The sequence below is a fragment of the Ursus americanus genome, chromosome 3 (genome assembly GCF_024610735.1).
Source record: "Ursus americanus isolate L20-20 chromosome 3, mUrsAme1.1.p, whole genome shotgun sequence".
Classification (NCBI taxonomy): Eukaryota; Metazoa; Chordata; class Mammalia; order Carnivora; family Ursidae; genus Ursus; species Ursus americanus.
The window spans coordinates 884,722-908,091 of NC_142129.1; the positions used below are offsets into that span (position 1 = coordinate 884,722).

Here is a 23,370-nt window from a genome sequence, read left to right on the forward strand (position 1 = left end):
GAGCACCAGGATCACCAGGGTGACCGCCGGACTCGATGGCCGTCTGCGGAGGAGCTAGCGACGGGCTCAGCATCACACGGACGTTTGACACCAAGTTGCTTAGTGTAGCAGGTCAAGCTGAGCTTCGGCTTCCTTCTTCCTATTCCTCCTTCATCAGTCCCTCTGCTTGCAGTCAACCTCCACTCACTGGCCTGTCTTCTCTTGTTTGAGAACCCGCCCTGTGCACCTGGAAATTGTGGTCATTCCTTCCTTCCGCGGTCCAGCTGAGGCCCACCACAAGTTCCAGGCAGAGTCACGCTGTGGGGTGGGGAGAGGGAGATGTGCACGTGGAGGGCATGTACAGTCACAGAGTCGATACTTGTCCTTCCCAGGATTTTCATTCTATTCAGTCGGACGTGCACACATGGTGGGAACCTGGTGGAGAGGCTGCCGAGAGTGAATGATGATTGGGGGGGAACGGAGAGACCCGAGAGGGCCAATGGGACAGAGTGGTAGCTGGACTACGAGGCCCAGAGCACAAAGAGCCCTCATAAATCAGTAAGAAATGAAGTCCGCCCAGCCTCACTAGAAGTCAGGGAAATGGAAGTTAAAATCATAAGAGGTTGTTTCATTAACTAGAAGATGGCAAAAATGAAAGAATCTGACAATCCCCAGTATTGGCCAGAACCGAGCGCAAATTGGAAATTCTTAGACACAGCTGATGCAACCATTTTGGAAGCGGTTTTGGCAACAAAAATAATTGATGAAGTGAGTGTTCTCTATCACGGCTCTCCACCTGCAGTTACGTGCTCCAGATCCTATGTCTGTGCTCCAGACGTCAGGGCTCTGTCTGTGACCGTCCTCGCTGCCTCTGTGGCAACGCAAACCAATGGAAATGACCGGCCTCCACATCCATCAGCCAGGACGCGATTCAACGTTACACGTACCCAAGGCCAACAGACTGGAGGCACACGTGTCAACATGTCTGCGTCTCACAAACGTGTTGAGCAGATAAAGTGAGGTCGTATAGAACACGCAGAGTCTGAGGCTGTGCGAAGGTGACAGGAAAACTGCACCGTCGGCTGTTTAGGAGAACTCACGCATGCGATCCACGTGGAATGGGGCATACAGGGCGCTGACCACCACGGGAGGACATTTGAATCCTCTGGGGTGAGGCAAAGAGAGAGATGTGGACAGGGAGGGTCTCTAACACAGCCTTTCACATCTTACATGAAACAGCGGTGAGGACAGGCTCTTTATTAGGTTATTTTATTCCCGTTCGTGTGCACGAAACATTTTATGATGTATTAAATAATAAAAAGACTGACAGAGCAAGCAGAAGACAGTATGAAGAAGGAACTAATGTAGGAAAGGGCAGAAAACAAGAAAGAGATAAAGAAATAATGAAAACATCAAGAAAACAAACAAAAAGCTGGGGTCTTTGACAAGACTCATAAAGCAGAGAGACCCATTTGACCAGTACCAATAAGGAATAGATGCATGGCGACAGGGAAGGAGGGTCTCTATAGGTGAGCCGAATCTAGACATCACAGGAGAGTACCGTCACCGCTTTGCTCTAAGGAATGTGAAAAGGCAATTAAAAAGAGCCATAAACCAGTAAGAGTGACTCATAATGGTAAAGAACACCTGGATAAGCCTGTAATCATTCAGACAGTCATATACCTACATTTTCAGAAAGGTGGTTTTGTAAATGCAACGAGCATCGTGTATATTCGTAGTGGGGAATCCATTCTGTTCACAAACTATCCTCTTGTGACGCTCCCCCAGCCAGAGGGCCAGCCGCGTGTACAGATGAGGGTGCAGCCCTCACCAGCCCTGCAAACACATGGTCCTAGAGCACGAGTCACTCCCAACACTGGCGTGTGCGGTGCATGCACTTAGCAGCCCAAACTCTACAAAACCCTTCGTGTGACTGAACACTGACCGTCGTCTCCTGTTTGGTAAGAACCCTCAACCACATTTTCTTTCCAAGTCTGCATTTGCTTGTAACCTCTCCTTGGCTCCAAAGCACCCCTCCTTACTGGTGGGTTTTGCCATCAAAGGAGAAATGAGGGGTCTTAATTAAATGAAAACCCCTTCCAAGACAAACATTTTCTCTGTATAGAAGTAGAAAGAGTAGTCACAATGAGCTTGCAGTATTGTGGGCTGAGGGTTGCTGAGCTAAAAGGAGATATGGCCTCAAACAAATGGACTAGCGACGTCATTCACAGTGCGGACGGGGCCCGTCCACCTTCCTGAAGCATTCTTGGCAGATTTCCTTTGAACAAAGAGCTCCCCTGCTACATTTCAGAATTGGTTTCCAGATCATTGACACCAGGACAAACATGTGAAGGCCAAAGAGTTAGCAGCTACTTCTAAATGTTGATCTGTCTGAAATGAAGAGAAAATAGTCCTGTAGTTAGAAGAGAAAATATGATCGATTTTTAAAGCTTTATTTTTCCTCAGCTCTTCAGAGCTGTGATACGAGAAACTACATAGTCCGTGCCTGTTCCTCTAAGAACTCCATTCTGAGAGAATCAGTCTTACTCTGCACACTGCGTTTTCACCATTGTCTCTTGAGGAGCAGAATAAGTAGGAAATATATGTCTTTGGGGGTAAAGATCTCCTATTTTCTGTGATTTTTAAGGACTTCCAGGATGTTGTTTCTGGCCACAGTCAGTGGGCCCTCCTGCTGTCCATCTGCCCAGGCCTGGTGCTCGGTGTTATGTCCGGGAAGCTGCCGTCCTCCCAGGAGCACCAGGGGGCTTGGGGCTCAAGCCTCTGTGCCCACCTACCACACACGGCCCCATCAGCAGCCTCAAAGCTTACACACAGCTGGAACTGAGCAGATGGGCCGAGACGGTCTAGACTAGTCGACACCAGTTCACCGTTCATGTGTGTAACGATTGAGTCACCTCAACCATGGTGTCTGATAGTGTGCTGAGGAGAGCTGGGAAGATGATGATGCGATAACTAGCGCCAGATACCAGCAACCCCCGTGTTATGGTGGAAGCGAGGCAGGGTTCATTCAGTGGATACCCGCATCCCAGTTCTCAGTAAGGTGAGTGAGTCACATGGAAGGACCTGGAAGGAGCCAAGCTCTGTGTCCCTTCAGCGTTGGGCTTCTCCCCGCCTTCTTTTCCTCCCCGGGAGTCTTCCCCCTCGCCAGATCCTCCCCCCGTTCTCCACTGCAGCCCGCCTCCCTGTCCTGTTGTGTGGCACCCCTCCAGTGGCTCATCTACTCACCTAGACACGTTTCTGAAGTTGCAGCGTGCTTTCAAGAGCCGGTGGCAGACAATCGCATGACTGATTCTCCAAGCAGAAGAGAGGCAGAACACAGACTGTCTTCCTCAGCTGCGATGCACTTAGCTGACACCAGAGTGAAACTTTAATTTACATGGAAGACTTACTGCAAACACGGGAACAGAAATGAAAACTACGACTTACTTGTCATTTAGGGGGCAAACCAGAGTCATTCTTTATATGTGTTTGAGAATCAAAATGTGCCTTTTAGAAGATGCTTGGGTATCAAGAAAAACCGATAAACTATATACTCTCCTTACGATTAAAAGGTAGATTTCTTAACTTTGGACACTGTTAAAAGCTTGCATTTTTTTCTCATACGAACTAGAGATTTTGCTTTTGAATTCTAAAGCATGAAGCCAGATAGACCTCCTCCCTTTTAAAACTGGAAATGTTAAAGGCTCATTGAGGGTGGTGTTGAGCGTTAATGGGAAAACCACCTCAGGAGGCAAGCATGTGCTTTAGAACACCCTGGAGTGGGACCGTCTCTGCTTCAGGGAAGCTTCATCTCTGCCACGACAGAGCCTCCCTCCTCAGGAGACTTAGATGTACCCACAGAAGAGCAGTCGGGGCCCGGGAAACCCAGGAGCTTCCCAGATGGCACAGAACACCGTGCATTCCAGAGAGAAGCAGGCAGGTGGGGGAGGGGGACCCACTTATGGGCTGTAATTTAGTGTTAAACCTCACTAAAAGCTATGTAGGTCATGGAGCCAATCAGGCTTTTATTCCTGGAAATAATCCATGCTACAGGCTTGTGTATTACCTGTCTTATCAAATACAAGCCTTTGGACTCAGGTGGGCAGATAATTACAAATGGATTCTGGACCTCTCATTTTGGAAACCCCTCTTCTTTCTCTCCCTCTTTCATCTCTCCCTTCTTGAGTTAAACTTTCTTGTGATTTTGTAGGGTTCTGGGGGTGTTAGGTGGTCTATGAGTAAAAGCTATGGGAAGAAGTCACTTTTATTTGAATTACAACGTGCAGGAGCACTGGTGCAGACAGAATGTTTCTCGGCGCTGCGTTCGTCCTCTGAGGCATCGTCACAGACCAGAAGCAGAGCGCCGGGCAGCAGGGCTACCGCCTCTCCCGGCTGCTCTGGATGCGGTGCTCGCCACAGAGCGCTCCGTGACGCTCACGTTTCAAGACAAAAGGCAGGTGGATAAACACCTTTGGTAAAACATTAGAAACCAACCAAAACTCAGGGCAGAGGGCCTCCGAGACCTTCGACAGAGACACAGAATAAAGCAAAACCAAAATGCACACAGGCCATTGGAGTGAGTGTGGTTCTGTCTGAACTCCTCAAGCATGAAGACCGTCGTCAGTACTGCCGAGTAACGGGGCTAGATGCACGCCAAGGCAAGTCCTTGTGGAGATCAGTGGGCTGACACTGCTGACTGCAGTAAGAGAGTTCTAGAATGCCACATGAATGGAAGCTGCTGCTGGCCTTCCCAGATGGAACAGAATGGGGACGAGCCTTTCGCTTGCCTCGTGGCACCGAACACCCCCCTCCCCTCGGTATCGAAATGCTTCCTGCTCCCGGCTCAGCAGCACTGCAGGCTGCTCTTGGCCAGGAGTCCCACATTTTATCCTTCGGCTTCTTTAGAACCAGACACCCCTTTCCCCAAATGCTTCACAGGTATTCGCACATCCCGTCGGCCGCCACTTATGGACGTTCCTGCTGTTACTAGACATGGAGGTGGATTGTCGTGGACATTCTGCTTCCAGTAACAGAATGGTGCGGTGCCCCTGGGCCGAGTGCAGGGGCTGACTAGACAGAACGTTTACGGGTCCAAGTGGGTTTTCCCGATCGTCCTGAATGCACGTTGGTGCTCACGGTTTCCCTGCACACTAGGAATTGCTTCTGTATAACTTGTTTTATGTAGCAGACAGTGCTGCAGGCTGACCTCACGGCCTCTAAGGTGAATACTCAGGGTCCTTCCGAGGCCACGGCGGGTCCAGCCAGCGTTGGCTGCAACTCCCTGGCTCAGAGCTGTGTGTTCTTCTCGGTCTCCACCTGCCCGAGGACCCGTGTTGTGCGCAGACAGGAAACAAGATGTGGAGCTGGTCCCCTTGCTGATGCGGATGTCCGCATTCCACTCACACCGACAGGGACACGAAGGCCCTCTTTACATCCCTAGCTGAGCGGAGAGGCCATTGTGGTGTGTGTGGGGAAGCGGATGACAGGCCACACGAGGAGGAAGGGCGCAGCCCAGGCTGACTCTTGGGAGGGAGTTCTGAGGATGGAAGGAAGTGCCCGGCCCACCTACCAGCGTGCAGGGCTTCCCAGGTGGCCCACCCGTCAGACCTGGCTCTGAAGCTCACACTCTGCTTCACGTGGGCCGTAGGGAGGGTGAGGAGCCGACGGGCTTGCTCCTTGTCTTCAGGAGGTGCGTGGCAATCAGCCATCGGCTCGTTTTTCTCGCCACCTTTCGTTAACAAGTGGTGCTTGGCCGCTGGTGTTTCTCGTTCAGCACCCTCCTGTCCCTTCAGTGTGGACACATTCACCCAGCAGGAGACTCCCCACACAGCGCTGGCAGGGGTGTGATGACAGGCTGTGTGTCGTGGCCAGGGAGTCGCACCGGGACACTGGGGGTGGCCTACATTTTCAGCTGAGAGCAAACAAGACCGGGTGCAAATGCTAAAAACCAAAACGAAAGTGAGCAAAAATGGAAAACAGGACAAGCATTTACCAAGATGGCTAGTGCTGGTCGGGAGGGTGTCGTCAGCGCTTTGGTTATTCCAGTGAGGGGTACGCTCAGCATGCAGGCACGGAGGGCTGTGTGGTGGGAACGTGCACAGACAGGGAGTAAGTGCACATGGAGGGCATGTCAGGGGAGGTCCTCAGGGGGACAGAGGCGAGCTGCAGAGAGAAAGATCTGCAAGCCTGACAAGTGCGGCTGTGAGCCATTCTCCCCCACGGTCATGAGGAAATATACGGACAGTCTGTGATGCGTTTCAGGGCATCTGCAGTGCAGTGATCAGGGGCATGGGCTCTGCCTGGGTCAAGTCCCTGTGCTTGCTGCCAGTGCGACACTGGGTGGGATTTTGTGCAGCGGGCTGTGTGCGCGCGGTGTTCTCAGCAGCACAGTGGCGATCATTACCTACCTCACGGAGTTGCGGAGATGTGTAAGAAGTGCTAGCCTTTTGTTGTTATTATTACTCTTCTCAAACATAGCCAGTACTGGGGCGCCCGGGTGGCTCAGTCATCTGAGCGTCCGACTCTTGATTTTGGCTCAGGTCATGATCTCAGGGTCATGAGATCGAGTGCCGCAACGGGGAGCCTGCTTGAGGTTCTCTCTCCTCTCCCCCTGCCCCTCCCCCCACTTGTGCTCTCTTTCTCTCTCTAAAATAAAGAAATAAAATCTTAAAACACAACAACAACAACAACAACATCAACAAAACGTAGCCGGTACTGAGCCGTGGGTTTAGCTTCAATGTGGATGGCACACGTGAACAGCATATATTGGACGTGCCCATGAACCCTGAGAAATGCACACGTACACGTACGTCCGTGTACTGGGGAGAGTCCAGCAATGTCTAGTGGGAATACAATGACCTCAAAATACATTTCGGATCATCTCTTTCAAGCATATTTTAAACATGCAGTCGATTAACATGTGACCTGCTTTTCATTTCCTTAATGTAAAAAATGTTTTTAAAAGCAGAACACAATCATTTTGCAGAAAATGCCATTTTACACAGTAGGCCATTTTAGTGTTTGCTGCTCTGAGACATGGAGTCAGAGATGAAGACGGTCTGGGTAGGTGCTTGGAGTGCCTTGTCCAAATTTCTCACCGTCTCGCTTTTCTTGGTGTCAGGGAGACTGTCAGGCCATGGCCCTTTGTGTGGCTGGGGGACTGTGGTGACCGGCCACCGTGTGTGTGTCAGCACGGCCGATGACTGTCCCGGAGTGCTCGCTGGGGGACGGAGATGAGCTGGAAGCTGGCGCCTGAAAGGACATATTTGAAGTCATTTGGTTGCAAGAAAACATACGTGGAGGAACATAACTGAAAATCCCCTTAAGCAAAGTTTGGGCGCCCCAAATACTTTAAGGAAGGGGCCCACTTGGAAAAATGCTAACCCCAGCTTCGCCTTCTCGCTTCTGTGCACGCCTGCTTGCGAAAGATAAACAGATAAATCGAGCTCCTGGGTGGAGGGGTGCCGAATTGCATCCCACCCAGAGCTATCACCCCCCCCGGCATGTTACCCTCCCACCCTCCACCCAGGATGACGCACAGAGAGACCCTCCGAAAGACCACCACCCTGCATCTTCTGGAGCTCTCTGATAGTCCCTCGCGCCAAAATTTCCTATTGGACAGTTTGTACTGGCCAACTGGACTCTTGATTGGGTAGAAACTGCAAACACCCCAATGACTGTCTCCTGAGGGTCACGCCCACAAGCCCCCATAAAACCTAACCCTTTCATAGCTCGAGGCTCTTCTCCGCTGCCCCTGCGTGGGTTATGAGATGAGCCCCAGCGCGCTGGTCCTGCAATAAAGCCTCGTGTGATTGCATCAAGAACTGTCTCTCTCGACTTCATGGGGTTGAGTTGCCGCGTCCTCTAAGGTAGGGTGTGATTTTTATTTCCCCCCTTACATTTGGTGCATTGGCCGGGAAACCTTGGCAACCATCCCCACGTCTCGAGAGACCACAATCTTGGAGGTACCCATCCCCCTGCTGCTTGCTGCTTGTTCTGTGTCTGCGTGGGCTGTATATGTCTGCTCTGCACGGCACTTGTTGCCATCTGGTCGGTTGACTGACATCTGGGTATATGTCTGCTCTGCACGGCACTTGTTGCCATCTGGTCGGTTGACTGACATCTGGGTATATGTCTGCTCTGCACGGCACTTGTTGCCATCTGGTCGGTTGACTGACATCTGGGTATATGTCTGCTCTGCACGGCACTTGTTGCCATCTGGTCGGTTGACTGACATCTGGGTATATGTCTGCTCTGCACGGCACTTGTTGCCATCTGGTCGGTTGACTGACATCTGGGTATATGTCTGCTCTGCACGGCACTTGTTGCCATCTGGTCGGTTGACTGACATCTGGGTATATGTCTGCTCTGCACGGCACTTGTTGCCATCTGGTCGGTTGACTGACATCTGGGTATATGTCTGCTCTGCACGGCACTTGTTGCCATCTGGTCGGTTGACTGACATCTGGGTATATGTCTGCTCTGCACGGCACTTGTTGCCATCTGGTCGGTTGACTGACATCTGGGTATATGTCTGCTCTGCACGGCACTTGTTGCCATCTGGTCGGTTGACTGACATCTGGGTATATGTCTGCTCTGCACGGCACTTGTTGCCATCTGGTCGGTTGACTGACATCTGGGTATATGTCTGCTCTGCACGGCACTTGTTGCCATCTGGTCGGTTGACTGACATCTGGATCTGGTTCTGGTGGCCTGTTGGGCGGGTAGACGTGCCACGAACGCCCTAGGCTGCACCCCCGGGGGACGCCCCGGTGGTTTCGGAAGGGAATCGGGGACGCTCGGTTTCCCTTTATAGGGAGGTCTCTGGCGAAGGTCTGACCCACCTGCCCATAGACGGCCAGGGATATCGGACCTCGTCCACTCTTAACCCCAAGTTTTTTTAAGAGTCGGAGAGGCCGGTGGGCGCTTGACGGCTTTCTGTCTTTACTGCTTGTCTGTTTCGTTTTTGCTTGTCTGTTTCGTTTTTTTCATTTGGCAGGTTTCCATCCGGCAGGAAACCATGGGGCAAACTATTTCTACCCCTCTTTGTCTCACCACCCGGCATTGGTCAGAAGTAAGAGCGAGAGCCCACAATTTGTCAGTAGAAGTCAACAAAAATAAATGGGTAACCTTCTGTGCCTCTGAATGGCCCACTTTTGGCGTTGGTTGGCCCCCTGGAGGGTCATTCAACTTAACACCAATTCTAGCAGTCAAAGCTGTTGTCTTTCAGCCAAATCCGCACGGACACCCTGACCAGCAGCCTTACATCACTGTCTGGCAGGACCTCGTCCAGAACCCCCCTCCTTGGGTAAAGCCGTGGCTTAGTCAGACTCCTACACAAACCTCTGCCCTAAACGTAAAAACGTCCACAATAAAACAATGTTCCTGCGAGCCCCGTAAGATTTACCCTGAGTCTCAAGATCCAGCCCTTCTAGAATGGCCTCCCCCTTACCCGCACGTCCCTCCCTCTGCCCCACCGATGGAACCCACGGGGGAAGAAAGCGGGGCAAGTGGGGAAGGAGGTCCAGCTCAAGGGACAAGGAGCAGGCGAGGGATCTCACCCGATTCCACTCGGGCCCTTCCCCTCCGAGCCTATGGCCCCCCTCCCGAAGGGAATGGCCTCCAGCCCCTACAGTATTGGCCGTTTTCCTCCTCAGACCTCTATAATTGGAAAACTAACCACCCCCCATTCTCTGAGGATCCCCAACGCCTAACTAACCTGGTAGAATCTTTAATGTTTTCCCACCAGCCTACTTGGGATGACTGCCAACAGCTCCTACAGACTCTGTTCACGACCGAGGAACGCGAGAGAATCCTGATGGAGGCCCGGAAAAACGTCCCTGGAGACAATGGGCTCCCCACTACTCTCCCTAACCTTATAGACCTCGCTTTCCCATTGAGTCGTCCGGACTGGGACTACAGTCAACCCAAAGGTAGGGAGCGGCTACAGGTCTACCGCCAGGCTCTAGTGGCTGGTCTCAAAGGGGCTGCAAGGCGCCCCACCAATTTGACTAAGGTAAGAGAGGTGCTTCAAAAACCTGAGGAACCCCCTTCGGTTTTCCTGGAAAGGCTGATGGAGGCTTTTCGTAGGTACACCCCATTCGACCCGACTTCAGAAGGCCAGCGAGCCTCAGTAGCGATGGCGTTTATAGGCCAAGCCGCGCCTGACATACGAAAAAACCTGTGCCCAAATCGCCCCGTCAGGTGCGGGAGTTCCTGGGCACAGCCGGCTTTTGCCGACTCTGGATACCGGGCTTTGCCACTTTAGCAGCCCCCCTTTACCCCCTGACAAAAGAAGGATCCCCTTTCATATGGGGAGCCGACCAGCAGGAAGCCTTCGATAATATCAAGCGCGCTCTGCTGTCAGCACCGGCCCTCACGTTGCCAGACGTATCGAAGCCCTTCACTCTATACGTAGACGAACGAAAGGGCATAGCTCGGGGAGTACTAACTCAACCTCTCGGACCCTGGAGACGGCCAGTAGCCTACCTGTCAAAAAAGCTTGACCCGGTTGCTAAAGGCTGGCCAAATTGCCTCAGGGCCGTCGCAGCAGTCGCAGTCCTTGTTAAAGACGCTGACAAACTAACTATGGGACAGAAACTGACAATTGTGGCCCCTCATAAATCACCCAAAGGACGTTGTGGAAATCATTAGCAGACGCCTACCGACCTGGGGACCTCCAGGTACCTCACCGGTTCCAGGTGGGAGACTCAGTCTACGTAAGGAGACATCGAGCCGGTAACCTAGAACCCCGGTGGAAAGGACCTTACATCGTCCTGCTGACAACCCCAACTGCTGTCAAAGTAGATGGCGTCTCGGCTTGGATTCATGCGTCTCACGTCAAGGAGGCCCCCCCCCGATAAGAATTGGACTGTGGAAAAGACTGACAACCCCCTCAAACTCCGTCTGCGCCGCGTGTATGCTGCTGATGCTGATTCAACTACCGATAAGTAGCCTTAACCCACATGGTCCACTTACCTTGACCTGGGAAATCATCTCTCAGTTAGGGGCTCCAATATGGAGCATCTCTAACAATGTTCCCCTTTGGGCGTGGTGGTCCAACCTATACCCCGATCTCTGTAGACTGGTTTCAGGCTTAGATGCCTGGGACATCTTAGATGAACAAAACATAGCCTGTCGCGACCCCATGGCCAAACATAGACTAAAAACGGACCCCTTCTATATATGTCCTAAAGATGGTCGAACAAGGGCAATCGTCCGCAAATGCGGAGGTTTCGACCACTACTTCTGTAAAAGCTGGGGATGTGAAACCACGGGGGTAGCCCCGTGGAAGCCAACTTCCTCATGGGACTTAATAAGCGTGACACGAGGAAGTGCCACTACCCTTAACGTTACCTTCACTAATAAAGGGAAAGTATCCCGGGACTGGCTAAAAGGGAGAACTTGGGGTTTTATGACTCCCATGGTCTGACCGCAGACCTGCTTCCCCGGCGCCACCCCTTTCTTAACTCCTCCCTGAAAACTTACCATCCTGTGCAGCGGCTGTTCAGTATAGTGCAGGGAGCCTACACGGCCTTAAACCATACTAGTTCTAACTTGACACAGGCCTGCTGGCTATGCTTGTCCTCCATCCCTCCTTACTACCAAGGGATCGTACACTCTGGCAACTACACTGTGTCCGGAGGAGATGACAGATGTAACTGGGGAAAACCTGGAAAATTGACCTTAACAGAAATTTTTGGGCAGGGTCTTTGTATAGGAAATCCCACTCCAGAATATCAGCCCTTATGCAGTGAAACCCATGTTATTTCAGGGGCTACTCTAATTTCCGTCCTGTCAGGACCACTGCTAATTATTCTGTTACTCCTTACCCTAGGCCCTTGTGTTCTGAATCGTCTCATACAATTTGTCCGTAGCCAAGTCAGCACTGTGCAACTATTCATGTTAAGACATGAATACCAAGAGTTAAACCCCTCAGAGGATCCAACTATTCCATGATTGGAATTGTTCAAAAACAAAAAGGGGGGAATGAAAGGACATATTTGAAGTCATTTGGTTGCAAGAAAACATACGTGGAGGAACATAACTGAAAATCCCCTTAAGCAAAGTTTGGGCGCCCCAAATACTTTAAGGAAGGGGCCCACTTGGAAAAATGCTAACCCCAGCTTCGCCTTCTCGCTTCTGTGCACGCCTGCTTGCGAAAGATAAACAGATAAATCGAGCTCCTGGGTGGAGGGGTGCCGAATTGCATCCCACCCAGAGCTATCACCCCCCCCGGCATGTTACCCTCCCACCCTCCACCCAGGATGACGCACAGAGAGACCCTCCGAAAGACCACCACCCTGCATCTTCTGGAGCTCTCTGATAGTCCCTCGCGCCAAAATTTCCTATTGGACAGTTTGTACTGGCCAACTGGACTCTTGATTGGGTAGAAACTGCAAACACCCCAATGACTGTCTCCTGAGGGTCACGCCCACAAGCCCCCATAAAACCTAACCCTTTCATAGCTCGAGGCTCTTCTCCGCTGCCCCTGCGTGGGTTATGAGATGAGCCCCAGCGCGCTGGTCCTGCAATAAAGCCTCGTGTGATTGCATCAAGAACTGTCTCTCTCGACTTCATGGGGTTGAGTTGCCGCGTCCTCTAAGGTAGGGTGTGATTTTTATTTCCCCCCTTACAGCGCCCACTCACCATTTCTTTTTTTTTTTCTTTTCAATATTTATTTATTTATTATTATTTTTTAATGTTTTTTTTATTATATTATGTTCGTCGCCATACAGTACATCCCTGCTTTTTGATGTAAGGTTCGATGATTCATTAGTTGCGTATAACACCCAGTGCACCATGCAATACGTGCCCTCCTTACTACCCATCACCGGTCTATCCCATTCCCCCACCCCCCTCCCCTCTGAAGCCCTCAGTTTGTTTCTCAGAGTCCATAGTCTCTCATGCTCCACTCCCCCTTCTGATTACCCCCCCTTTCTTTATCCCTTTCTTCCCCTACCGATCTTCCTACTTCTTATGTTCCATAGATGACAGAAACCATATGATAATTGTCGTTCTCTGCTTGACTTATTTCACTTAGCATTATCTCCTCCAGTGCTGTCCATGTTGCAGCAAATGTTGAGAAATCATTCTTTTTGGTGGCTGAGTAATATTCCATTGTATGTATGGACCACGTCTTCTTAATCCAGTCATCTGTTGAAGGGCATCTTGGCTCCTTCCATGATTTAGCTATTGTGGACATTGCTGCTATGAACATTGGGGTGCCTATAGCCCTTCTCTTCACTACGTCTGTATCTTTGGGGTAAATACCCAGTAGTGCAATGGCTGGGTCATAGGGTAGCTCAATTTTTAACTTTTTAAGGGACCTCCACACTGTTTTCCAGAGTGGTTGTACCAACTTGCATTCCTAGCAACAATGTAGGAGGGATCCCCTTTCTCCACATCCTCTCCAGCAATTGTTGTTTCTTGCCTTGTCCATTTTTGCCATTCTAACTGGCGTAAGGTGGTATCTCAGTGTGGTTTTGATTTGAATTTCCCTGATGGCTAATGATTTTGAACATTTTTTCATGTGTCTGTTAGCCATTTGTATGTCTTCATTGGAAAAGTGTCTGTTCATATCTCCTACCCATTTTATGATTTGTTTATTTGTTTCTCATGTATTGAGTTTGAGAAGTTCTTTGTAGATCTTGGATACCAGTCTTTTATCTGTAGTGTCATTTGCAAATATCTTCTCCCATTCCGTGGGCTGCCTCTTAGTTTTTTTGACTGTTTCCTTGGCTGTGCAGAAGCTTTTTATCTTGATGAAGTCCCACAAGTTCATTTTATCTTTTGTTTCTCTTGCCTTTGGAGATGTGTCATGAAAAAGGTTGCTTTGGCCGATGTCGTAGAGGTTGCTGCCTATGTTCTCCTCTAGGATTTTGATGGATTCCTGTCTCACATCGAGGTCTTTCATCCATTTGGAGTTTATCTTTGTGTATGGTGTGAGATAGTGGTCCAGTTTCATTCTTTTGCATGTAGCTGTCCAATTTTCCCAGCACCATTTATTGACGAGACTGTCTTTTTTCCACTGGATGTTTTTTCCTGCTTTATCAAAGATTAGTTGCCCACAGAACCGAGGGTCCATTTCTGGGTTCTCTATTTTGTTCCATTGGTCTATTTGTTTTTGTGCCAGTACCATGCTGTCTTTGTGATCACAGCTTTGTAGTACAGCTCAAAATCCGACATTGTGATGCCCCCAGCTTTGTTTTTCCTTTTCAACAGTTCCTTGGCAATTTGGGGCCTTTTCTGGTTCCACACAAATTTAAAGGCTGTTTGTTCCAGTTCTTTGAAAAAGTCATTGGTATTTTGATCGGGATAGCATTGAAAGTGTAGATTGCTCTGGGTAGCATGGACATCTTAACTATGTTAATTCTTCCGATCCATGAGCATGGAATATTTTTCTATCTTTTTGTGTCTTCCTCAATGTCTTTCAAGAGTTATTTATAGTTGCTAGAATATAGATCCTTTACATCTTTGGTTAAGTTAATTCCAAGGTAACGTATGGTTTTTGGTGCTATTGTAAATGGGATGGATTCCCTAATTTCTCTTTCTTCAGTCTCATTATTCGTGTATAGAAATGCAACTGATTTCTGAGCATTGATTTTGTATCCCGCCACATTACTGAATTGCTCTATAACTTCTAATAGTTTGGGCATGGATTCTTTTTGGGTTTTCCATATAGAGTATCATGTCATCTGCGAAGAGAGACAGTTTGACTTTTTCTTTGCTGATTTGGATACCTTTTATCCCTTTTTGTTGTCTGATTGCTGTTGCAAGGACTTCTAGTACTATGTTGAATAATAGTGGCGAGAGTGGGCATCCTTGTCGAGTTCCTGATCTTAAGGGAAAGGCTTCCAGCTTTTCCCCATTGAGAATGATATTTGCTGTAGGCTTTTCATAGATGGTTTTTATGAGATTGAGGAATGTACCCTCTATCCCTACACTCTGAAGGGTTTTAATCAGGAAAGGATGCTGTATTTTGTCAAATGCTTTTTCTGCATCTATTGAGAGAATCATATGATTTTTGGCTTTTTCCTTCTGGATAAAATCTATGACACCGATCAATTTTTGAGTGTTGAACCACCCTTGCATCCCAGGGATGAATCCCACTTGGTCATGATGGATAATCCTTTTAATGTACTTTTGGATTCTATTAGCCAGGATCTTGTTGAGGATTTTGGCGTCCATATTCATTAGGGAAATCGGTCTGTAATTCTCCTTTTTGATGGGGTCTTTGCCTGGTTTGGGGATCAAGGTAATATTGGCCTCATAGAATGAATTTGGTAGCTTTCCTTCTGTTTCTATTTTTTGAAATAGCTTTAGGAGAATAGGTATTATTTCTTCTTTGAGTGTTTGGTAGAATTCCCCAGGAAAACCGTCCGGCCCTGGAGTTTTGTTTTTTGGAAGTTTTTTTTTATCACTGTTTCAATCTCTTCATAATTAATTGGCCTGTTTAAAAAATCAATTTCTTCCTGTTTCAGTCTTGGTAGTTTATAGGTTTCCAGGAAGGCCTCCATCTCTTCCAGATTGCTTAATTTATTGGCATAAAGCTGTTGATAAAAGTTTCTAATAATCCTTCCAATTTCATTGGTGTTGGTTGTGACCTCTCCCTTTTCATTCATAATTTTATTAATTTGGGTCCTTTCTCTATTCTTTTGGATAAGTCTTGCCAGTGGTCTGTCAATTTTATTGATTCTTTCAAAGAACCAGCTTCTAGTTCTGTTGATCTGCTCTACTGTACTCCTGGTTTCTAATTCATTGATTTCTGCTCTAATCTTGATCAACTGCTTTCTCGTGCGTGGATTAGGCCTGTCCCTCTGTTGCTGTTCCAGCTTCTTGAGGTGAGGATATAAAAACTGCATTTTAGATTTTTCTATTCTTTTGAGTGAGGTTGGATGGCTATGTATTTCCCCCTTTGGACTGCCTTTGCAGTGCCCATAGGTTTTGGACCATTGTGTTTTCATTCTTGTTGGTCTCCATAAATTGTTTAAATTGATTTTTGATTTCCTGGTTTATCGAATCATTCTTGAGCAGGATGGTTCGTAGTCTCCAAGTGTTTGAGTTTCTTCCAAGTTTTTCTTTGTGGTTGAGTTCCAATTTAAGAGTGTTGTGGTCTGAGAATATGCAGGGAATAATTTCAGTCTTTTGGTATCGGTTGAGACGTTTTGTGACCCAGAACATGGTCTATTCTTGAGAATGTTCCATGGGCATTAGAATAGAATGAGTATTCTTTGATTCTGGGGTGTAGTGTTCTATATATATCTATGAGGTCCAACTCATCGAGTATGGCATTCAAAGCCCTTGTTTCTATGTTGGTTTTCTGCTCTGGTGCTCTGTCTATTGCTGATAGTGGAGTGTTGAGGTCCCCTATTAACGTATTTTTATTTATATGTCTCTTTATTGTGGTTAAGAGTTGGCTTGTGTATCTTGCTGCTCCCCTGTTGGGGGCATATATATTTATAATTGTCATATCCACTTGTTGGATACATCCTTTAAGGATAATATAGTGCCCTTCTGTATCTCTAACTATAATCTTTAGTTTAAAATCCAATCTGTCTGATATGAGAATTGCTACCCCAGCTCTCTTTTGAGGTCCATTGGCATGAAAGATGGTATTCCATCCCTTTACTTTCAGTCTGAATGTATCTTTAGGTTCAAAATGAGCCTCTTGTAGACAGCAAATGGATGGGTCATGTCTTTTTATCCAATCTGCAACCCTGTGGTATTTTATGGGAGCATTTAAGCCATTCACATTGAGACTGAATACTGAGAGATATGATTTTAATGATGCCATGTTGGCAGTAAAGTCTTTGTATCTATAGATTGTAACTTTCTGTTCCGTGTCTCTCTTGGGGCCTTTTTACCTTTATAGAACCCCCCTTAATATCTCTTGTAGGGCTGGTTTCGTGGTTATGAAATTGGTTAGTCACTGGCGATTCTGGAAGGTGTTTATTTCTCCATCAATTCTGAATGACAGCCTTGCTGGATAAAGGATCCTTGGCTGCATGTTTTTCTCTGAAAGAGCTTTAAAAATGCCCCCCCCCCCAACCCTTTCTCTCATTTCAGGTCTGTGTAGACAGGTCTGACAGGTCTGACATAATTGCCTTGGTACGTGAGAAATTTCTTTGCCCTGGCCTCTTTCAATACTGTATCCTTGGATCTAATATTTGTGAATTGCACAATGATGTGATGTGGCGTAGGTTTGTCATGGTTGAGCTTGGGAGGGATCCTCTCTGCCTCTTGGACACGAGTGTTTGTTTCCCTCGCTAGATTAGGGAAGTTTTCAGCTACAATTTGTTCAAATATCTCTTCTAGACCTCTGTTTTTCTCCACCCCCTCGGGGATGCCAATGATTCTGACATTGGAACCTTTCATTGAGTCAGTAATCTCCCATAACCTACATTCTTGAGATTGGATTTTTTTGAGCCCAGTTTCTATTTTAGCTTTCTCTTCTACTAACCCATCCTCCAGTTTGCTGATATGTTCTTCTGCCTCATTCACCCTGGCAGTCAGAGCCTCTAGTTTTGACTGCATTTGGCTCATAGAATTTTTAATTTCTGCCAGATTCGCTCTCATTTCCGCCTTTAGAGATTCTATATTCTCATTAACATTTTCGTTAATACTTTTTTCAAGCCTACACATCATCTTGACCATTGTTACTCTGAATTCCATTTCTGATAATTTGCTTATATCCATATCCATTAGTTCTGTGGCAGAGGCCACAGACTCATTGTCTTTTCTTTGCTGGGGAGGACTTCTCCTTCTCGTCATTCTGATGAGGAGAGGTTGCAGGGTTGTCCAGAGCCCAAATTATTGACCGGGACCCAGGAAGTGTGCACTTGTTTTATAGGGACCTTAGGGATGTGGGCTTCTTGATTTTTCAGCCTGCCTTCTGGGGGAGGGGCCTGCCACGCCGATACTCAGGCAACCCTGTTTGGGTAGAGTCTCCGTGTCCCCTGCGAGGGGGGTTGGGGATGGGCACACTGTGAGCCGGTATTTCCAGGCTTTTGTTCTCTGGCAGCTTTTCCTGACGGTTTGTTGTGCCTCTTCTGAGAGTCGGAGCACAGTGGCCGAATCTCAGCCTCTGTCTCAGAACAGAGGGATCTCGGACCTTTCTCCACTGATGTTCTGGCCACTTTAAGTCTGCTTCTGTTGGTGCTGCTCAACCCTGCAGCATCCTGGGATGTGCACCCCACACCCGGTCCCGGCCCTCGCTTCCAGGGCTGGCGCGTCTCCGTCCTTTGTGTTTCTAATACCGCCAGCCGCCCCCGCGCTCCGAAGCTCCAGCCCTCAGTCTGGTGGCGCGCGCACCGGCTCACGGTCTCAGTCCGCTCTCTCACTGGTGCCGGTCCGCGAGTCCGCCCGCTCCCCCGTGCAGGTGGCTACCGCTTCCCGGCGCCCAAACGTGGCGGCTCCCTCCCCCTTCCATTTATCTTCCGATATCTGTGCGGGTTTCACGGCTCCCCGCTTCGTACCTCAATACTCAGCACTGGAGATGTTCATTTGTAGAGATCCAGATGTATCTTCCTGTGTCTCAGGCTGATTCCGTGTTATTTAGGCTGGTCTGTTACCTATCCAACTCGACTCAGGGGACCGGCTGAAAAAGGGGACCCCTACTCTTCCGCCATCTTAACTCCTCCCTTCACTCACCATTTCTGTCCTCTTGCCTCAGAGTCTGGGCGGCCAGCTTCAAAGGACTCTGTTAATCACCTGACATGGGGACTCGCTTTCCTGTTTATGGATGCTCGGCAGCGTCCATGACGACGATGCTTGCTTGGTGTCTTCTTGTGATGAATATAAGATCATAACTGACATGTGCCAGTATGGTTGCTCTCACGGGTACAGGTGGATATACCCTCCAGATGGGCATACATCCCTCTTCTCTATGTTTCAGCATATTTTCCTTCTAGGACGTGAAAGCCCTGCTGTGGGGGGTTAGAAAAGGGGAGAAAGAGGCCAACACTCTGTGTTCTGGTCACTGAGCTAGCTGCCTGTCTCATCTCACTTAATATACAAAATATCTTTCAAAATAAGCATCATTATCTCCGCTTTATGGATGTGGTCACTGAGCCTTAGGAAGTCATCATATGCTGCCCGAGGCTTTTGGGCTCTATTCCCCAAATCCGCTCTCTGTCCCATGGCCTGGTGATAACTCTCTCGTGCTCACTCTGAAGCCCCACGTTGTACCCTCAAAGGTGTCTGCTTCACCCCAGATTTCAAATACAAAACATACCTTTTCCCTCTTTCTTTTGGTGAGTCATCACTTTTCGCAAGACAATAGAAAAAGACCGGTTACTTGGTTTGTTTTTAGGACTAACGGCTTAAGATTCTGGGTGAGAATTTATTTAGAAATAGCAGAAAAAGTATCCTAAAGCATTCTTGGGTGGGTGTCCAATTTCTTCTGTTCTGCTGCTCTACACAGAGCCGCTCCTGAGGGTGCTTGGATTATTAATGGGGAACTGTAGTCAGGCTCAATCAGACCTCACTCATGGCTTCTCAGGGAAGAATCCTGAGGCCTCCCTAATCAAAGGCCAGAACCACTCCTCAGAACACAGCATCCCCTTAACCTTATCCACAGAGGAAACCCTCACCCTAGACAGGTTTCTTACAAGAGGGGAGTTTCCATGATGCCGCAAAGTCTAGGTGATTATGGCTGCGTTTTGCGCTGGGAGCCCCAGTGCAGAGAGATGGCCGCTGCCCCACTTCTCCCACTAGCAGAGATGAGGGCCACCCGAGACCTTTAAAGTCTCAAGAAAATTAGGATTTACTTTGGTTTTATATGTTATTGATTCAGAAGACTTTATGGAGAACTGTCTTTGTCAGGAGCCTAGACTGGGGGCACAGCCCCTAGAGGACATGCTGCCAGGGCGCAGGGTCATTTTGGTGCCTGTGCTCTTCAGCGGTATGTGGTGGAATGAAGGGCCAGCACTCCCGTGTCAGGGGAACTGGGCTCGGTGTGTCCCCTCACTCCCTGGGCCCCCTCTCCAGTCTGGATCTGCTCCTTCCTCAGTCAAATCAGGAGAACTGAAAATTGAACTTTCACGGTTGTTGGGAGGACCGTGGGGGATGGGGGAACATCACGGTGCTTTTCTAGTTGTATTTCTGTGCACATGGCTCTGCTGAACTCCAGGTTTGTGGGTGACCCCATTCTCACTGAATGAACCTTACGCATGCACTCCAGTATTCTTACCAGACTTCAGTGTTTAGGAATGCGTACCACTCTGACATTCTGTGTGCTTCCAAACCACAGAAACATTTAAACGCAGGATGTGATGAAGAGTACATGGGCAGTGGTTGTGAGCACTGGCTGTGTCCTTACACTAGCGTGTGTCCGGTTCAGGGCTCTCCCTTGGGGGTCTGGCAGGCACTCGCCGCAGGACGGTGTGGACAGTGACTGCTCTGGGCTTGCTGCCTGCCTGCTTCCCCTCTCACCCCCAGCAGGCTTTTATTTCTCTAATTTGAACTCAGCAGTTCAACTCTCTCTGCAAAAAACACTTCTTCCATTGTTCAGCATTTGGGAAGATTTAAAATTTGATAATATAGTCCCCAGAAAGAAAGAGGTTTGTGATTTTTCTCTTGTTAAGTTAATGAACTGACTCGGAGAATCTAGCATGGTGGAAAACACCAAAGGCCGTGTCTGAGCCTCAGAGTGGGCGTCCTTCACGGCTCTTCCTCCTTTGTCATTCCCTGCTCCTTTCATCTCCTGCTTCTCTTTTTATCTGCTCTGTTCTCTCTAGAAACCCTGCTCTTTCTCCCTTTATCTCAATACCATAATGAAAGGCCTTCAAAGACCGAGTTTCAAAAAAACATCCCCCAGAGAGGGCCAATTAAATACATAAAGATGGTTTGTGTGTAAAGACTGCAGTCTTCAGGGTTACGAGATTATCTTGAATTTCCAGGTGGAGGGCGGAAGCTGGGAGGCACCTGCAGCTCCCTCGTGCCCTCTCCTTCCTGTCTTGTGCTCAGCCGACTGTCAGAACACTGCAGGGCCCTTCGGGACCCTGGTCCACATGGGGCCTCTGACAGCATGCCGCCCCCTCCTTCCGAGCAGTGTTGTTCTTTAGCTGTCACTTGGCAAATTTTAAGAGCGTGCTGCCTCCCTGAGCTTGGGCTTCTGCACCCAGAAAGCTCCAGCTGCTGGCTGGGTCCCTGCGTCGGGGCCAAAAGCACGCAGGCTACAGATTTTGGGTCTGTGATGTTCTAGTTGGGGAAGGCACGTGTATACTTATGTGGTCTGTAGAGAGAGGACTGGACAAACAAATCAAGCCTTCAACAAGTTGAGTTATCCTGAGAACAAATTGTTTTTCCTTATCTTGGGCAGTTCAGGAGCCGCTGTGAAACAGCCAGGTGACGCCTGGGTTTGTGTAGCTGGGTACCCGTGGTGAGGTCAAGCTCATAGGTCAGTTCAAATCAGGAAGTGAACGGCACAGTATTGGTTATTGATCACACTGATTATTTTTCGATGGTGTAATTTGACCTTCACACCCTCTCTTCAGGAATGAGATGGGAGGTCACCCTGTAGGAGGCAGGTGGTTCCTGCATTCAGTTTCTGCTGCTTTATTGGTGAGAAGTGGCGTTCTGGAAGGATATTCCCTCGTCCTCCTGGAATCATCACATGGGGAAGCTGGAGGAGCGGGTGTGGGCGGTACCCTCCCCGGGGCCTTCTCCGGCTGCCGGGGAACGTCCTGCAGGGTGACGCCTCTGGATCTGACACACGTCTCTCTCCGGGTAGCACCTGGGCAAAGATGCAAGCTTCCGTTCATTTTGCCGAACATTTAGGAAAAGTGTAAGAACAAAACCTGTTCTCCTCACACGGGATTCTCCCTCTGGGAGAAATGTTGTGGGCGGGAACATCGTCCAGGGCCTGGTCTGTGCTGAGAGCTTCTTTGTCAGAGAAGCCACACGAGGTGACAAGGTGACGCAGGACAGAGCGGGGGGGGGGGGGGGGGGGGGGAGGGCAGTGCACAGCACTTTTCTCCAGCTCTGCTCTGAAGGGTGTGGCCACAGCACCACGCGCCTGGGGTGTGCGTGCCCCCTTGTTAGGACGTGAACGGCATGTGTGGTGAAGCCGTGGGCACTCCTTTCCCCCACACATCAGCGAGCAGAGGACGTGTGGGTACCAGGAAGCGCAAAACATTGGGAAGAGGAAGGAGGAGGGAACATTTTTTTCTCCTTTTTCCAGTTCCATCTTGGAGACGGTCATTTGGGACAAGGTGGGGGCTGTTGGAGTGCCGCACACGGATGGTGCTGCTTGCCTGGGTGCTGCTGGCTTCAGCGCCGGCCATCTCCATCATGGGAAGTCACTCAGAAGTGTCACAGGTGGTGTTTCTGACCGGTCCAGGGCCTGCTCTGTGGAGGTGACACTTGGGACAGCCCAAATCACATCCCTGTCACACCACAGTGCTCTTGCTGGTGTCCGTGCAGTATTTACCAGATTGGTCCCCTCCAGGTTGGAGTGCAAGGCTTGCAGATTCAGGCTGCTCCTGGAGGACAGAGTGCAAGTCCAGGTCAGTGGTGTCCTGGCCCAGGACATGTTCATTGCTCAGTGGCCCCATCCGGTGGTCAGGGGCTCTGGCTTCTCACCACTCCAGGCTATTCCTGCATAGCTGAAGTCCCAGGAACCAAGTGGGTATCAGAAGTAGGTCTGGAGGGCACTTTTTCAAAGCCATACCCCCACCTCCTTGACACTTTGTCTTAAAGCAAACATAAATCAAGTCACTTTGTGCCAAAAGTGGGCCTTCCCTGTTATCCCAATGCCTGCAGGAGGTTTCAGTTTGGGACCTGAGAGTATCTTCCTGTGCACATGTGTGTACATCCATGAGGAAGGATGGGGCCGGGGAAGGGGCACTCTGGAGGTTTGCTTGGGTATTTACTTGTGGGCACTCAAAGGGTCAAGCTGGGCAGCAGGCGGCGTGAGCCCCACCACAGCTGGTACTCCATGCTGTCTCTGGTCTCACAGAAAGACTCTGTGGCCAAGGGCATCTCAGCTTCCAGATCAAAAATGCTCCTTGCATCAAGACCCTGGAGCTCTGGGCGTGGCCTTGTGTGGGGGCGGGGCGGGGGGGGGCTTTGGAAGCTTCCCTGTGGCCAAAGAGGCCAGGTAGGTAAAGAGGAAAGGTACTGAGATGGCTATGCAGTTGGGGCCAGCATGGAATGGGACCAGGCCTCAGGGAGGATCTCCTAGGGCCTGTGGGTCAGGGAGGCATCCAGAAAGGAGCTGTGCCTTTAAGGATGGAAGGGTTTTGCCAGTGGAAGGGGAACGCAGAAAGCCAGGCTGGAGAGGGAAGAGGGGAGGTGCACTTGTTGGTCAGCACCCCCTGGACTTCACCAGGGCGGCGACTGGGCAAGAGTGAGGGTAACATGATCAGAAGGCTGGTTCTAGGATTTTAA

General features: G+C 49.3%; 1 protein-coding gene and 1 long non-coding RNA gene across 2 annotated transcripts in view; both read left to right on the forward strand.

The window, feature by feature from the left end:
- Positions 1-23,370, forward strand: part of PTPRN2 (protein tyrosine phosphatase receptor type N2) — an 842,052-nt gene that overhangs the window by 233,635 nt on the left and 585,047 nt on the right. The window lies entirely within an intron of this gene.
- On the forward strand, positions 7,854-12,539 carry LOC123796867 (uncharacterized). Its single transcript, XR_015723763.1, has 2 exons — positions 7,854-9,911; positions 11,816-12,539. It is a non-coding gene; the product is annotated as an uncharacterized LOC123796867 (long non-coding RNA).